Source organism: Triticum aestivum, chromosome 2A (genome assembly GCF_018294505.1).
Source record: "Triticum aestivum cultivar Chinese Spring chromosome 2A, IWGSC CS RefSeq v2.1, whole genome shotgun sequence".
Taxonomy (NCBI): Eukaryota; Viridiplantae; Streptophyta; class Magnoliopsida; order Poales; family Poaceae; genus Triticum; species Triticum aestivum.
The window spans coordinates 198,073,000-198,078,925 of NC_057797.1; positions in this window are offsets into that span (position 1 = coordinate 198,073,000).

Consider the following 5,926-nt stretch of genomic DNA (forward strand, 5'->3'; position numbering starts at 1 on the left):
AGAGGGTCGTTCACCAGGGTCAGGCTGGACCGCGCGCTTGCATGTGTTGCATGGCGAAGTGCCTTTCCCCAGGCTACAATGGAACACATCAATGATGTTGCATCTGATCACAACCCCATTATTCTAAGTTTGCATGCAGCTAATGATGATTCAATCATTGCACGTAATTTCAGATATGAGTGCATGTGGGAAACGCACACAGATTTGCAGCCTGTGGTGCGGGAATCATGGACAACGAGAGTTGATGGCGACAGGGACGATTCGGTGACAGGAATATCGGATAAGCTACGCCTACTGTCGGGATCTTTGCAGGCCTAGGATCACACAACTTTTGGCAGTGTCAGGAGAGGAATAAAAAAATTAAAAGGGAGCTAGATATCCTGCGGTCGGTTCCAGGCAGGGTGGAACCATCTGAACGTGAGAAGGAAATTAAAAATGAACTGCTGGAACTTTATAAGAGAGAGGAGTTGATGTGGAAACAGAGAGCATGTCTAGAGTGGCTCAGAGCCGGGGACAAAAACTCAAAATATTTCCACATGAGGGCAAACTAGAGGCGAGTAAAGAATAGAATAAAAGAGTTGATAAAACCATATGGGAGCCGAACAGAAAATAAACAAGAGATGAAGGAGATGACCAAGGCGTTTTATAACACCCTATATACTTCTGAAGGTTCAGAGAATATCCAAGAGGTTCTTAATGCAGTCCCACGCAAAGTTACCCGTCAAATGAATGATGTGTTGAATGCTCCCTACAAGGGTGAGGAAGTAAAAACTGCGATGTTTCAGATGTCACCTCAGAAGGTTCCCGGACCAGATGGATTTCCTACACAATGTTTTTAAACACTGGGATATTTGCTCTAACAAGGTGACTAAAGTGGTTCTCAGAATTGTGGAAGGGGTGGAAAGTGCTCGTGAGATCAACAACATGGTTTTGGTGCTAATACCCAAGGTAAAAAATCCCACGCTTCTTATAGAGTTCCGTCCCATCAGCTTATGCAATGTTCTGTACAAAATAGCATCCAAAGTTATTGCTAACCGGCTGAAGAGTGTTCTACCAGATATAATCTCTGAAGAGCAATCAGCCTTTGTACCGGGCCGCCTCATTACTGATAACATAATTGCTGCATATGAATGTTTGCATTTCATGAAGTGAAATAAAGCGCAAACACACAAGCATTGTGCACTAAAGCTTGACATGATGAAGGCCTATGATAGGGTTGAATGGAGTTATCTGAAGGAAATCATGCTAAAGCTAGGTTCATGAGCAGATGGGTGAACATAGTCATGGGTATGGTCACCTCAGTCTCGTTATCAGTTCTTTTTAATGGTGAGAAGTTAGAAGAATTTGAGCCTACTCGTGGTATTCGACGAGGGGATCCTATATAACCTTACCTCTTTTTGCTAGCAGCAGAGGGCCTTTCGTGCCTCTTAAAAACCAGAGTTCAGTCATCTAATCTGGGTGGAATACAAGTGGCTTCATTAGCTCCACCGGTGAACCATTTTTTGTTTGTAGATGACAGCCTGCTGTTTTTTAAAGAAAATGTTGAGGGAGCTGATGAGGTTTCTCAATTGTTGGAGACGTATCCTAGGGCATCTGGCCAGCGAATAAACAAGGATAAGTGTTCACTTTTCTTTAGTAAGGGAAGCCTAGAGTCCACAAGAGCTGCTATAAAAACTATCCTGCAAATTCCCAATGAGAAACTGAATGAAAAATATCTTGGCATGCCTTCTGATGTAGGGAGTTCAAAGAATGGTGCTTTTAAGTATCTAAAAGATAGGCTATGGAACAAGATACAAGGGTGGATGGAGAAACTGCTTTTAGCGGCTGGGAAGGAGGTGTGAGGGAGTCCTGGACTAAGGGGTCCTCGAGCGTCCGGCCTGTTAGCCATGGGCCGGACTGATGGGTTGTGAAGATACGAACACCGAAGACTGCACCCGTGTCCGTATGGGACTCTCCTTAGCGTGGAAGGCAAGCTTGGCGACTAGATATGTAGATTACTTTCTTTGTAACCGACCTTGTGTAACCATAGATCCTCCCGGTGTCTATATAAACCAGAGGACTTAGTCCGGATAGGGGATACTCATTATCATAGCCATACAAGCTCTACCTCTAGGGTTTAGCCATTACGATCTCGAGGTAGATCAACTCTTGTAATACTCCTATTCATCAATATCAATCAAGCAGGACGTAGGGTATTACCTCCATAGAGAGGGCCCGAACCTGGGTAAACATCGTGTCCCTTGTCTCCTATTACCATCGACCTTAGACGCACAGTTCGGGACACCCTACCCGAGATCCGCCGGTTTTGACACCGACATTGGTGCTTTCATTGAGAGTTCCATTATGCTGTCGCCAAAAGGTTTGATGGCCCCTTCAATCGTTAATCATGACGCTGTCCAAGGAGAAACTTTTCTCCCCGGACAAATCTTTGTGTTCGGCGGCTTCGCATTACGGGCCAATTCGATTGGCCATCTGGAGCAGATCGAAAGCTACGCCCCTGACCATCAGGTCAGATTTGGGAGCTTGAACTACGTTGCGGACATCCGTGGAGACTTGATCTTCGCTGAATTTGAGACAATGGCTGTCACCCCCGGTCACCCCAATGATCATGACCTAAATCTGTCATCAGACCGCATCCAGGAGATCGCTCCTATAACCGCTCTGGCCTTAGAGTCGGAGCAGACTGCACCATCCGAGGACGGGAGGATCAACCCCACCACGGAGGCCATGGATTCCACGGCATTGGAGCCGCCCATAGACTTAACTTCTCACGATGTCTTTGTCACCGGAACTCCGGACTCGTCTCCGGCCATAAGTTCCGAACCATGTGAGCCCGCGGACACCGAACTTGATCGTTTATCGATCTTCAAGTTCAGCGCCGCAGACATCTTCTAGCACTCACCTTTGGGCGATGTGCTAAACTCGTTAAAGAACCTATCCTTGGCAAAGGACTCACAACCGAACTATATCCGGTTCGAACTAGGGGCTGACGATGGAGAATTTTGCTTCCCACCCGCCACCCACTTCATCGCTACGGTCGAGGATTTGACCGACGCACTTGATTACGACTCCGAGGACATAGACGGTATGGACGACGATGTCGGAGAAGAAGAGGCCCAGAACCTGCCATTCATCGGACGCTGGATGGCCACTTCCTCGTATGATGTATACATGGTGGATGCGCCAAAGGAGAACAGCGGCAATGACAAGGAAGATCCAACCGAGGACAAACCTTCCGAAATACAATCCAAGCGCCAGCATCAGCGGCACCGCTCTAAGTCATGCCGTAGTAAAGACAGCAACACCGGCACAGGAGAAGATAATACTCCAGAAGGTGCCGAAGACAACGAAGACCCCGTTGAAACAACTAATGAACAAGATGAACGAGAAGATGGGTAGGCTAGCCCTGGCAAGCAGGCCACACACGAAGACTCAGAGGACGGATGTTATCTTCCACTCTCCGAGCATGAGGTGAGCCTCGGCACCGACGATTTCATCGTGCCTGAGGAACCTCTGGAGGAGGAGCGCTTCAAGCGCCAGCTAATCGCCACGGCAAGGAGCCTGAAAAAGAAGCAGCAGCAGCTTCAAGCTGACCAAGATCTGCTTGATGATAAATGGACGGATGTCCTAGCAGCCGAAGAGTACGGCCTCAAGCGCCCAACCAAAAGCTACCCAAAGCGCAAATTGCTAACTCGGTTTGACGAGGAGGCGTTGAACTACATACCTCCATCGTACAATGCGGCTGACCGACCACCACGCGGTTGTCGACATTCTGGGAACGGGGGTCCCCACACTTGCCTGCCTGCGGCCCACGGCGTGGCTAAGCCAGCAAGCCGTATGGCCCATCTTCATCAACAAGGCATCCAAGACCCTCGCGAGGGTCCAAGCCTCATGAGACAGATGGCGCAAGACCTCCTCTAGAGTAGCCTAGCCTTGCAGGCTCACGAGGAGCGGAGATATCAAGGCGGGGCAAACCTCACGAGGCCCACCTGACGTGAGCCATGACGCACGACACCAGGCGGGCGCCAGGCGAGCGCCAGTGCATGCAGCGTCCTTGTTTCCTCTTTGGTGCTAAGGAGGCCAGCGCAGGCGAAGAGTACTGAGGCATCAGGCAAAGGTTGCTATATTGGTGCAACGAGACCAAGACCAGGAGGACGGAAAGACGAAGGTCATCATGGAGCCCAAGACGGCGTAACCGCTAGAGCTTTTCGCAGGCGAAGACCACTTTTCTCAAGATAGCTTGTACTAGTTGTCCCCTTCAAATTTTCCCGCCGTTGTTGGCTCCCTTCCCGCTCGATATTTGGGAAGAGGACCAGGGCCTAGATAAGTAGAGCTAGCCACCACAGTAGGGGCATCTCATCTTAGCTTGATCCAACCCGATCAAGAGCCTACTCACAAGAACACCTCAACCTCAGGAGGTTGTTCTTCCCTTGTACTGTTCATCATCTGCCCTAGAGGCAATCTACCACCATCACACTAGAGTAGGGTATTACACCACAACGGTGGCCCGAACCAGTATAAACCTCGTGTATTTCTGTGTTGCGAGTTCATCGAGTTCGCCCGCGAGATCTTAGCGAGCAGGGGCGTAGATCGGTGGGAAGGAAAGACTTCGCACGCACCCAGTGTTCGAACCTTAAGGGTTTGCCGGAACCCCACATCCGACATTTGGCGCGCCAGGTAGGGGTGTACCAGAGCTCCTCCTCCACCGGCCAGCTTGTCAATGCTCCTCGGCCACGATGTCCGACGACTCAAGGGCCGGCTCCGACCGTTGGGCAGCCCGGGAAGCCCGGGCAGCGCCGCCTAACCATGAAGGTCTCGACCCCGCACTCCAGGCGGCACGGGCGCTGCCAAACTCCACCGGGAGCGGGCAGCACGGCCAGGCGTCGTCCAGCCTCACCCCATGGCAGGTACGGGCCGCCGCAAGAGCGGCGAGCCATGCCGCAGCAACGGCATCACACTCACGGCGGGAGCAAGCAAACATGCGGGCAGCGCTCACCATGGCAAGGGAGCTGCTGTGGTGCAGGCTGATGGAAAGCGGTCGGGACACACTGCTGGAGCATGTTGCCGAGCTGTTGGATGCAGCGGCGTCGGGAGCACCACCCTTCTGCTATTGACTTCCTCCCCAGGCCACTGCAGGGCCACGCGGCGAACCTCACCACATCCGCGCGCCATCAACTACGCCCTGGGGCTTCATCAACATCAGCACGGCCAGCGGCGTAGGGGGCCCCGACTCCCCCATGCCGCCCGCGGCGGGCGCGGGCACAAGCGTTGCCCCCACGGTCCCAGCCGGATGCCGTGATGTCATCCCCAGGGGGCCACCATGGGCTGAACAACATGGAGCGTGGGGCACCACAGCGAGGCGTTCAGGGTGACGGCCCCGGAAGCCTATGTGCCCCACATGATGGACCAAGGGTACGCACCAAAGGAAGACCCTGGCTCGTTCATTGGAGAAGATTGGGGAGAGGGGGCGCTAGGATTCGAAGCCTTCCAAGAACCAACGGAGAACCACAATGATCGCGCCGACAACGACAACTACAGGGTACTGCTAATCTCTTAGGAACAGACTTATGCTAACCATGGGCTGCAGATGAATCAGGTTGCAGCGTCGATCGATGACCCCGGCACGGCAACACCCGTTCCAACAAGGGATACACGCTGGAGGCCGCCAGGAGAGAGCCAGGAGCAAGGCCCCTCCCCAAGGCACGCGAAACCGGGGGACACCCGGAGGTAGGCCCTCTGCCGGGGTGGCTTCAACAACCCTTCCCCCGGCAGAGGACCCGTGGTCGCCGAGGGAACCGCTAGCGTCCCCTTTCCCTCTTTTGTGTCGTCCTGGTGACCGGTCGGCTCAAAGGAGGTCGAGGGTGGTGCAAGGCGGGGCCCTCGCCTGGCGATATGAAGCAAGGCCGGTACCTTTGAAGAAGGCCCG